The sequence below is a fragment of the Ranitomeya variabilis genome, chromosome 2, assembly GCF_051348905.1.
Source record: "Ranitomeya variabilis isolate aRanVar5 chromosome 2, aRanVar5.hap1, whole genome shotgun sequence".
Taxonomy (NCBI): domain Eukaryota; kingdom Metazoa; phylum Chordata; class Amphibia; order Anura; family Dendrobatidae; genus Ranitomeya; species Ranitomeya variabilis.
The window spans coordinates 772,699,872-772,712,584 of NC_135233.1; positions in this window are offsets into that span (position 1 = coordinate 772,699,872).

The window sequence follows — 12,713 nt, forward strand, 5'->3', positions numbered from 1 at the left end:
TCCCTCTGAAATTCCTGAGTTCCTGTCTGACTATCGTGACGTCTTTGAAGAATCCAAGCTTGGTTCGTTACCTCCGCACCGAGAGTGCGATTGTGCCATAGATTTAATCCCGGGTAGTAAATACCCAAAGGGTCGTTTATTTAATCTGTCTGTGCCTGAACATGCTGCTATGCGAGAATATATAAAGGAGTCCTTGGAAAAGGGACATATTCGTCCATCGTCATCTCCCTTAGGAGCCGGTTTTTTCTTTGTGTCAAAAAAAAGACGGCTCTTTGAGACCATGTATTGATTATCGGCTTTTGAATAAAATCACTGTTAAATATCAATACCCATTGCCGTTGCTGACTGATTTGTTTGCTCGCATAAAGGGGGCCAAGTGGTTCTCTAAGATTGACCTTCGTGGGGCGTATAATTTGGTGCGAATCAGGCAGGGGGATGAGTGGAAAACCGCATTTAATACGCCCGAGGGCCACTTTGAGTATTTAGTGATGCCTTTTGGTCTTTCAAATGCTCCGTCAGTTTTCCAGTCCTTTATGCATGATATTTTTCGCGATTATTTGGATAAATTTATGATTGTGTATCTGGATGATATTCTGATTTTTTCGGATGACTGGGACTCTCATGTCCAGCAAGTCAGGAGGGTTTTTCAGGTTTTGCGGTCTAATTCTTTGTGTGTGAAGGGTTCTAAGTGTGTTTTTGGGGTACAGAGGATTTCCTTTTTGGGATATATTTTTTCCCCCTCTTCCATTGAAATGGATCCTGTCAAGGTTCAAGCTATTTGTGATTGGACGCAGCCCTCTTCTCTTAAGAGTCTTCAGAAATTTTTGGGCTTTGCTAACTTTTATCGTCGATTTATTGCTGGTTTTTCGGATATTGCTAAGCCATTGACCGATTTGACTAAGAAGGGTGCTGATGTTGCTGATTGGTCCCCTGATGCTGTGGAGGCCTTTCGGGAGCTTAAGCGCCGTTTTTCCTCTGCCCCTGTGTTGCGTCAGCCTGATGTTGCTCTACCTTTTCAGGTTGAGGTCGACGCTTCTGAGATCGGAGCTGGGGCAGTGTTGTCGCAGAAAAGTTCTGACTGCTCCGTGATGAGGCCTTGTGCCTTCTTTTCCCGTAAATTTTCGCCTGCTGAGCGGAATTATGATGTTGGGAATCGGGAGCTTTTGGCCATGAAGTGGGCTTTTGAGGAGTGGCGCCATTGGCTTGAGGGGGCCAGACACCAGGTGGTGGTATTGACTGACCACAAAAATTTGATTTATCTTGAGACCGCCAGGCGCCTGAATCCTAGACAGGCGCGCTGGTCATTATTTTTCTCTCGGTTTAATTTTGTGGTGTCATACCTACCGGGTTCTAAGAATGTTAAGGCGGATGCCCTTTCTAGGAGTTTTGAGCCTGACTCGCCTGGTAACTCTGAGCCCACAGGTATCCTTAAGGATGGAGTGGTATTGTCAGCCGTTTCTCCAGACCTGCGGCGGGCCTTGCAGGAGTTTCAGGCGGATAGACCTGATCGTTGCCCACCTGATAAACTGTTTGTTCCTGATGATTGGACCAGTAGAGTCATCTCTGAGGTTCATTCTTCTGCGTTGGCAGGTCATCCTGGCATTTTTGGTACCAGGGATTTGGTGGCAAGGTCCTTCTGGTGGCCTTCCCTGTCACGAGATGTGCGAGGCTTTGTGCAGTCTTGTGACGTTTGTGCTCGGGCCAAGCCTTGTTGTTCTCGGGCTAGTGGATTATTGTTGCCCTTGCCTATTCCTAAGAGGCCTTGGACGCACATCTCGATGGATTTTATTTCAGATCTGCCTGTTTCTCAGAAGATGTCTGTCATCTGGGTGGTGTGTGACCGTTTCTCTAAGATGGTCCATTTGGTTCCTCTGCCCAAGTTGCCTTCTTCTTCCGAGTTGGTTCCTCTGTTTTTTCAAAATGTTGTTCGTTTGCATGGTATTCCTGAGAATATCGTTTCTGACAGAGGGACCCAATTCGTGTCTAGATTTTGGCGGGCATTCTGTGCTAGGATGGGCATAGATTTATCTTTTTCGTCCGCTTTCCATCCTCAGACGAATGGCCAGACCGAGCGGATTAATCAGACCCTGGAGACATATCTGAGATGTTTTGTGTCTGCTGACCAGGATGATTGGGTTGCTTTTTTGCCATTGGCGGAGTTCGCTCTCAATAATCGGGCCAGCTCTGCCACTTTGGTGTCCCCGTTTTTCTGTAATTCGGGGTTTCATCCTCGATTTTCCTCTGGTCAGGTGGAATCTTCGGATTGTCCTGGAGTGGATGCTGTGGTGGAGAGATTGCATCAGATCTGGGGGCAGGTGGTGGACAATTTGAGGTTGTCCCAGGAGAAGACTCAGCTTTTTGCCAACCGCCACCGTCGTGTTGGTCCTCGGCTTTGTGTTGGGGATTTGGTGTGGTTGTCTTCTCGTTTTGTCCCTATGAGGGTCTCTTCTCCTAAGTTTAAGCCTCGGTTCATCGGCCCGTATAAGATATTGGAGATTCTTAACCCTGTTTCCTTCCGTTTGGACCTCCCTGCATCCTTTTCTATTCATAACGTTTTTCATCGGTCATTATTGCGCAGGTATGAGGTACCGGTTGTGCCTTCCGTTGAGCCTCCTGCTCCGGTGTTGGTTGAGGGTGAGTTGGAGTACGTTGTGGAGAAAATCTTAGACTCTCGTGTTTCCAGACGGAGACTCCAGTATCTGGTCAAGTGGAAGGGATACGGCCAGGAGGATAATTCTTGGGTGAATGCATCTGATGTTCATGCCTCTGATCTGGTTCGTGCCTTTCATAGGGCCCATCCTGATCGCCCTGGTGGTTCTGGTGAGGGTTCGGTGCCCCCTCCTTGAGGGGGGGGTACTGTTGTGAATTTGGATTCTGGGCTCCCCCGGTGGCTACTGGTGGAATTGAACTGGTGTCTTCATCTTCTCTGTTCACCTGTTCCCATCAAGATGTGGGAGTCGCTATATAACCTTGCTGCTCTGTTAGTTGCTTGCCGGTCAACAATGTTATCAGAAGCCTCTCTGTGCTTGTTCCTGCTCCTAGACAACTACTAGATAAGTTGGACTCTTGTCCATGTTTGTTTTTGCATTTTTGTTCCAGTTCACAGCTGTAGTTTCGTTACTGTGTCTGGAAAGCTCTTGTGAACAGGAATTGCCACTCTGGTGTTATGAGTTAATGCCAGAGTTTTAAAGTAATTTCTGGATGGTGTTTTGATAGGGTTTTCAGCTGACCATGAAAGTGTCCTTTCTGTCTTCTGCTATGTAGTAAGTGGACCTCAAATTTGCTAAACCTATTTTCATACTACGTTTGTTATTTCATCTTAATTCACCGCCAATACATGTGGGGGGCCTCTGTCTCCTTTCGGGGTATTTCTCTAGAGGTGAGCTAGGACTAATATTTTCCTCTGCTAGCATTATTTAGTCCTCCGGCTGGTGCTGGGCATCTAGAATCAACGTAGGCATGCTACCCGGCCACTGCTAGTTCTGCGTTAGGTTTAGTTCATGGTCAGCTCAGTTCCCATCTTCCAAGAGCTAGTTCCTATATATGCTGAGGCAATGTTCTCTTGCCATTGAGATCATGACAGTTTGCCCTCAACTGAATAAAGCTGAGCTTCAACCTTCTGGCTCTCATTAAGTGCTGTTATTTTAAAAATTGGTGGTTAGGGCCTACTAACGGTGTCTGCCCCTCCCTGGTGTTTGCCCTCAACTGAATAAAGCTGAGCTTCAACCTTCTGGCTCTCATTAAGTGCTGTGTTTTTAAAAATTGGTGGTTAGGGCCTACTAACGGTGTCTGCCCCTCCCTGGTGTTTGCCCTCCACTGAATAAAGCTGAGCTTCAACCTTCTGGCTCTCATTAGGTGCTGTGTTTTTAAAAATTGGTGGTTAGGGCCTACTAACGGTGTCTGCCCCTCCCTGGTGTTTGCCCTCAACTGAATAAAGCTGAGCTTCAACCTTCTGGCTTTCGGCCTATAGTATCAGATATTAAACTGCATTTGGCCTACTAGTGTGGTTGGGCCCTTAAAACAGTGTCTGCTGCTCCTGGGTTTGCTAGTCCACTGAACAAAGCAATGCCGCCTATTTAGTCCTGTCCTGTTACCAATTTTGAACTGCATTTAGCCTACTTTATTCTTTGGCCCTATATCTGTTTCCTCCTCATCCTGCCCATTGCCCAGCCACTGCTAGATGAGTCTGCTGGTACATTGACCTAGACCACTACATTCCCCTTGCACTCTACACAGCCAGAATCTGACCCTGCTGAAAGTAAGGTTCCCCTTCCCGCATGTTATACCACCTTACACAGGGACAAAGAGGAAGGTGCAGATGAAAGTGCAGGTTCCTTCATCAGGTGGGGGGGCATACTCGTTGGCGACGTCACTGGCACAGGGCCCCTCAGAGTACGCAAAAGTGTCGCTGCTGGTGGGAGGCGCCCCCGCCGTGCAAACACACCGCTGTACTTTGAGGGGCCCTGTGCCAGTGCCAATGCGAACAAGTGTGCCCCCCTGCTTGCTCAGGATCACAGCACTTGCAACGTTGAAATACTTTCCTCTCCCTGCTCCACCGCCGTGACGTAGTCCACGATTCCTGGGCCCACTAAAACCTTGAACCAGCCCTACCCCCCACAAATTTGCCAAATGACCCCCAAGCTCCATTGAACAACTATTATTATAAAGTTAATTAAGATTGACAAGCTTCAGAAACAAGAATGGATGTTTTTGGCATTAAAATGGGCACTGTAGGTGTTTTCCTGGCCTCCACTCACTGCCGACTATGCTTCCCCATTGACTTGCATTGGGATTCGTGTTTCGGTCGATCCCCGACTTTTAGCGATAATCGGCCGACTGCACTCGACTCGACTCTGGACAAAGTCGGGTTTCACAAAACCCGACTCGATCTTAAAAAAATGAAAGTCGCTCAACCCTAGTCTGCACGACTTATGATTTCAGCTGAATCCAGTAAAGCAGGTTTGACCCCATAACTCTTACACACCTCTTTTGTCCACTGCTGTGATGATTAGTTGTGTTTTAATATATACAGGTCCTTCTCAAAAAATTAGCATATAGTGTTAAATTTCATTATTTACCATAATGTAATGATTACAATTAAACTTTCATATATTATAGATTCATTATCCACCAACTGAAATTTATCAGGTCTTTTATTGTTTTAATACTGATGATTTTGGCCTACAACTCCTGATAACCCAAAAAACCTGTCTCAATAAATTAGCATATCAAGAAAAGGTTCTCTAAACGACCTATTACCCTAATCTTCTGAATCAACTAATTAACTCTAAACACATGCAAAAGATACCTGAGGCTTTTAAAAACTCCCTGCCTGGTTCATTACTCAAAACCCCCATCATGGGTAAGACTAGCGACCTGACAGATGTCAAGAAGGCCATCATTGACACCCTCAAGCAAGAGGGTAAGACCCAGAAAGAAATTTCTCAACAAATAGGCTGTTCCCAGAGTGCTGTATCAAGGCACCTCAATGGTAAGTCTGTTGGAATGAAACAATGTGGCAGAAAACGCTGTACAACGAGAAGAGGTGACCGGACCCTGAGGAAGATTGTGGAGAAGGACCGATTCCAGACCTTGGGGAACCTGAGGAAGCAGTGGACTGAGTCTGGTGTGGAAACATCCAGAGCCACCGTGCACAGGCGTGTGCAGGAAATGGGCTACAGGTGCCGCATTCCCCAGGTAAAGCCACTTTTGAACCATAAACAGTGGCAGAAGCGCCTGACCTGGGCTACAGAGAAGCAGCACTGGACTGTTGCTTAGGCTACGTTCACATTTGCGTTGTGCGCCGCAGCGTCGGCGCCGCAACGCACAACGCAAACAAAAACGCAGTTGCGTTTTGAACAAAAAACGCTGCGTTTTGCGCCGCATGCGCCCCCCAAAATCTATACAATGTTTTGCATATTTATTGGAAAACGCATGCGTCGTACAACGCACCACGACGCAAGTACTTGCGTCGTCTGCGTTGTCAATACAAATCAATGGTAAAAAAGGCGCATCGACGACGCAAAAGCGACGCAAACACGACGCATGCGTTTTTTAAAAAGTCAGCGCCGCAAAAAAAATGCAACATGTTGCGTTTGCCGCGCCCTGACAGGTGCGCCCTAACGCCGCATGCGGCGTACGACGCACCAAAACGCATGACAACGCATGTACATGCGGCGCCATGCGGCCCCAATGTTAAAGATAGGGCCGCACGACGCATGCGTTTTGTTGCGGCGACGACGCTGCGGCGCACAACGCAAATGTGAACGTAGCCTAAGTGGTCCCAAGTACTTTTTTCTGATGAAAGCAAATTTTGCATGTCATTCGGAAATCAAGGTGCCAGAGTCTGGAGGAAGACTGGGGAGAAGGAAATGCCAAAATGCCTGAAGTCCAGTGTCAAGTACCCAGTCAGTGATGGTGTGGGGTGCCATGTCAGCTGCTGGTGTTGGTCCACTGTGTTTCATCAAGGGCAGGGTCAATGCAGCTAGCTATCAGGAGATTTTGGAGCACTTCATGCTTCCTGGCACCTGCTCACAGTGCCAAAACCACTGGTAAATGGTTTACTGACCATGGTATTACTGTGCTCAATTGGCCTGCCAACTCTCCTGACCTGAACCCCATAGAGAATCTGTGGGATATTGCGAAGAGAAAGTTGAGAGACGCAAGACCCAACACTCTGGATGAGCTTAAGGCCGCTATTGAAGCATCCTGGGCCTCCATAACATCTCAGCAGTGTCACAGGCTGATTGCCTCCATGCCACGCTGCATTGAAGCAGTCATTTCTGCCAAAGGATTCCCGACCAAGTATTGAGTGCATAACTGAACATTATTATTTGATGTTTTTTTTGTTTGTTATTAAAAAACACTTTTATTTGATTGGACGGTTGAAATATGCTAATTTATTGAGACAGGTTTTTTGGGTTATCAGGAGTTGTAGGCCAAAATCATCAGTATTAAAACAATAAAAGACCTGACAAATTTCAGTTGGTGGATAATGAATCTATAATATATGAAAGTTTAATTGTAATCATTACATTATGGTAAATAATGAAATTTAACACTATATGCTAATTTTTTGAGAAGGACCTGTATATATATATATATATATATATATATATATATATATATATATATATATATATATATATACTAGCTGAAGAGCCCGGCGTTGCCTGGGCATAGTAAATATCTGTGGTTAGTTATAGCACCTCACTTCTCTTATTTTCCCATCACGCCTCTGATTTTCCCCCTCACATCTCTCATTTTCTCCCTTACACCTCTCATTTTCCCCCTCACTCCTCTTATTTTCTTTCTCACTCCTCTCATTCCTCCCTCACTCCTCTCATTCCCCCCTAACACTTGTCATTTTGACCTCACATCTGTCATTTTCCGATCACTCCACTATTTTCCCTCACTCCTCTCATTTTGCACTTACACCTTTTCATTTTCACCTCACACCCCTCATTTTCACCTCACACCTCTCATTTTCTCCTCAGTATATACATGTTTGTCATCTCCCTTATATATAGTATACACTTGTATGTCATCTCCTGTATATAGTATATACCTGTATGTCATCTCCCCTGTAAATAGAATATATATCTGCTGTATGTCATCTCCTCCTGTATATTGTATATACCTATGTGTCATATCCTCCTGTATATAGTATATACCTGTATGTCATCTCTTCTGTATATACTATATACCTGTATGTCATCTCCTCCTATATATAGTATATACCTGTATGTCATCTCCTGTATATAGTATATACCTGTATGTCATCTCCCCTGTATATAGTATATAACTGCTGTATGTCATCTCCTCCTCTATATGCCTATGTGTCATCTCCTCTTTTATATAGTATATACCTGTATGTCATCTCCTCCTGTATATGGTATACACCTGTAAGTCATCTCCTCCTGTATATAGTATATACCTGTGTGTCATCTGCTCCTGTATATAGTATATACCTGTTTGTCATCTCCTCCTGTATATAGTATGTACATGTATGTCATCTCCTCCTGTATATAGTATATACCTGTGTGTCATCTCCTCCTGTATATAGTATATACCTGTGTGTCATCTGCTCCTGTTTATAGTATATATCTGTGTGTCATCTCCTCCTGTATATACATGTGTCATCTCCCCTGTATATAGTATATAATTGTGTGTCATCTCCTCCTGTATATAGTATATACCTGTGTGTCATCTCCTCCTGTGTATAGTATATATCTGTGTGTCATCTCCCCTGTATATAGTATGTACCTGTATGTCATCTCCTCCTGTATATAGTATGTACCTGTATGTCATCTCTTCCTGTATATAGTATATACCTGTGTGTCATCTCCCCTGTATATAGTATATACCTGTGTGTCATCTCCCCTGTATATAGTATATACCTGTGTGTCATCTCCCCTGTATATAGTATGTACCTGTATGTCATCTCCCCTGTATATAGTATATACCAGTGTGGTATCTCCTCCTGTATATGGAGCGCCCCCACTGCCGCAGGGCCGAGGGGTACCCGGTACCGGGCCTCTGAGTCTCTGTTCTGGGGTTGTCACGGTGGCTAGACCTGGTCCGTGACCCTGCTGAGGGGCGTCCAATGAAAGGTGTGGATGGTGATGATGTTGTGGTGGTGCGGTGCAGGTCGCAGTAAATAACGAGGACACCAGGTTGCAGTCTCTTTACCTCTTTACTGAAGGCTTCAGGATCCTCAGTCCGGAATACGGTTAACCAGGCTGCGCAAGTCCGGCCGGTCCGATGGCACCTCCAGGGTTCCCTTTGCAGGTGGAAATCTGTGCCTACCTTCTAGCGCTTGTGTGTTGAGGTCCTCCCCTGCTGTGCTTACGGGATAGTCCCACAACTGTTGTGTCTGTTTCTGAAGTTCCCTCACAACTCGATTATGATGTTCTGCTTCGTCCCCCAGATGATATGGCTAGGACGCACCCGTATGACGGGTAGGCTTGGAGGTCTTCCGGGACCCTAGAGTCGCCCCTCTCCAAATGTTGCCCCCTATGTCTTCTTAGGTGATTTGAGTGAGACAGCCCGCCTATAACTGACTGTCCTGCCGTAGGTTTGAAGTAAGGCCTGGAGCTTAATACTTCCTCGGCGTTCCGGCCACCGGCTGCGTGCCTCAGTAGGATGTTGCCTCGACTTACAGCACGACTCCTACTGGTGTTTCTCCTTGTTGTGTTGATCTCATTTCTCACTCAGCACAATAAACCTCGCTTCTTGTCCTTTCTTGGGGTACCGCCGCAACGAAGTGCAGGCGTGGTCCCGTAACGTTCTTTCTGTTCGCTAGGCCTCTGTCAGGATCCCACCCCTGACAAGGACCCCCCTGAATCTTCCCCTGCAACACCTTCTGCCACAGGATGTTGCCTGGTTCCAACCCAGTCAGCTTCTGACTAACTTCCTCGCTAACCCCCAGTTTTACCAGATTGTGAGGAGTGGCCTAATACATAGTGCCCTTAGCTCCCCCTGGAGGCCAGACTGTGAAGTGTATTGGTGTCTGTGATACCTGGTCAGGTGAACTCCTTCAGTGCCATCAGACGTACCATAGCCCCCCTTAGCGGCGGAGCATCAGTACCGCAACGACCAGGACTCTGGGGTGCTGCACTTCCCCCAGTTAAATCCAGTACTCCTGGACTGGGAAGAAAACAACAATACATGTCAGCAAAAAGACATACAATTTTGAAATGCAATAGCAATAAGCAAATTTGAACAGAGCTTCCCTTTATGGGAGGTGAGGACACTTGAACGTTACAAACATGGTTAAATACTTTAAATAACATACTATAAATAACTTCTCTTACCCAACCGGGTATTCTACTAAGTGCAAATTTTTGAACAGTAATTTAACGTTGCCTTTAAGGACGTACACGCTGAATCCACTAAAGACCTTCTTATAAAACACTATAAGGCTAATCAACTTTTTCTTCACTTTCCATCTTTACATCTGCAGGACCGCCTGTCTATCTGCCCCAGGCCTACTGCCTCTCGCTCTGTTGCAGGACCGCCGCTTTCCGCCCGGGCCTACTGCCTTTCTGCTACTATACACAGTATAGAACTTATCAACCTTCTCTCAGTTCAAGATCACTGAGCCATCTCTGTATGGCTCCTAGGAGGACTCACCAACTAACCCCGTACGGGTTCACTTCCTGTCCTCATTTTCTAACACATTATTAAACATTTCATACAATTAACTAGCTAACTACATATAACTTTTACATGTAAGCATTATTCGACTTTAAGTGCTACCGTTGAACGTCCCCTTTAAGAAGGGACCAAGTCTCTCTTAGGTAGTGCAACTTCTCAAGCTGCAAGTTCGTGTACAGCAAAGACTCCGATACTGCTTCCAGGAACAGTTTCTTCGCAAAGAGTCCTTTTCTTTGTAAAACCAGTAGAGGGCACCTTTAAGAAGGTGCAAACTATTTACAATAAGTTTGTAATCATGCATTGTTCATGATCCAGCAGTTCTTTTCAACAATGATGAACGAGAAACAAAAGCAAAAACAAAAAGGCAAAATAGTGATCCCGGGTAAACTAAGGGATCCCTTTAAGAGTTAACCCTAGACGGGTTGTAGTAGCAGAGAAACACATAGAAAGACAGACAGTTAACTATATACAGTTTGCAAAGCACTTTAAAGCCTCATAGTAAATTGCAAGACATCAGCCGGTAGTGGACAGTGTCATTATCGGTGGTTGGTCTCTCGGGTGCAGTCAGGTCACCCGGTGTCTGGATTCGAAGGCTAACCTTGGCTGCAAGCTCGGTAGCTGCAACAAGGCGTACGTTGGCGATAGTAGCAAGATCTGTCAAGTCTGGTTCAATCATGGTCGAGGCAACAGGTGATGCCCCCTCAGGCCCACATCGTTGGACGTTCCGAGCGCACCATCCTTGTGCACTCCAGTGGTGGGTGTAGGTCACCTGATCCCCCCTTTGCAATAGTGGGTCACCATATCGGTTGCGGAAAGGAGTCTTCACATCGTGACTAGTAACGAAGACGTCAGTCGGTAGTCCCGGTTCCTGTATGGAGCCCCAACCCCGCTTTGGGTGAAAGGCCAGCACAGTTCCCCGCTTTACCACGTCTTTCCTGCCGTGCGCAGGCTTTGGGTGTTTCACATTTGGCGCATCAGTTTGTTCTGTCTCTTTTCGGTTTTTCCAGTGTAAGATCAGGCATTGTTTATATTGTTCCCAAGTGAGCACAGCAAGAGTGAGGCCTTCCTCCCGAGCTCCATCTGGCCCAATCTGGGGGGTATCCCACTGGAAGATCACCCCCTCTGAGCTCACATCTAGGGGTTCCCCCATCTTGATCGGTAGTGGAGGCACCAGCTTCCCCATCGTGTCGGGGGTTAGCTGTTATGATCTGGTGGCCTAAGAGCACCATGAGATGTACTCTGGAGAAGGTGGTACCTGTACTGACAGCACACCCTGAACTTAACACCGCAACTAGAAGTAGCCGTGGAATGTACCTAGCACTCCCTAGAAATCTCGACACAGCCGGAGGACTAATTACCCCTAGAGATAGAAAAGGGAAAACTATCTTGCCTAAGAGAAAATCCCCAAGGATAGGCAGCCCCCCACAAATATTGACTGTGAGAGGAGAGGGAAAAAACATACACAGACTGAAATGAGAATTTAGCAAAGGAGGCCACTTCTAGCTAAATAGAAAGGATAGGACAGAGTACTATGCGGTCAGTATAAAAACACTAGAAAATATCCACCACAGAAAATACAAAATCTCCACAGCTAACTAAAGATATGGAGGGTATATCTGCATCTCCAGAGATACCAGCTTGGCTAAACAAATCCTTATACAGACTAAGCTGGACAAGACAAAACATAGAAAAGAACTGAACAATAAGGCCACAGCATGTGGACAGCAAAATCAAGGCCAGAACTTATCTTTGTTGAAATGAACTGCAAAGCAGAAGAGACCAGGCAGGGATGTGAATCCTCCAAGAACAATGGACAACTGGCACTGACTAAAGGGTGAAGCAAGACTAAATAGCCCAGTCAAAACTGCAAAAAGTGAGCACACCTGATAAATGCTGCGATTCAGAGACAGCAGCGCTACCACTTACAACCACCGGAGGGAGCCCAAGAGCAGAATTCACAACAGTACCCCCCCCTTGAGGAGGGGTCACCGAACCCTCACCAGAGCCCCCAGGCCGATCCGGACGAGCCAAATGAAAGGCACGAACCAAATCATCGGCATGAACATCGGAGGCAACAACCCAAGAATTATCCTCCTGGCCATAACCCTTCCATTTGACAAGATACTGAAGCTTCCGCCTCGAAAAACGAGAATCCAAAATCTTCTCCACCACATACTCCAACTCCTCATCAATCAACACCGGGGCAGGAGGATCAACAGAGGGAACAATGGGCACCACATATTTCCACAACAAAGATCTATGAAAAACATTATGGATGGAAAAAGAGGCTGGAAGGGCCAAACGAAAAGACACTGGATTGATAATCTCAGAAATCCTATAAAGGCCAATAAACCAAGGCTTAAACTTAGGGGAAGAAACCTTCATAGGGACATGACGGGAAGACAACCAGACCAAATCCCCAACCCGAAGCCGGGAACCAACACACCGACGATGGTTAGCAAAACGCTGAGCCCCCTCCTGAGACAACACCAAATTGTCAACAACATGAGCCCAAATTTGCTGCAACCTGTCAACCACAGAGTCCACCCCAGGAC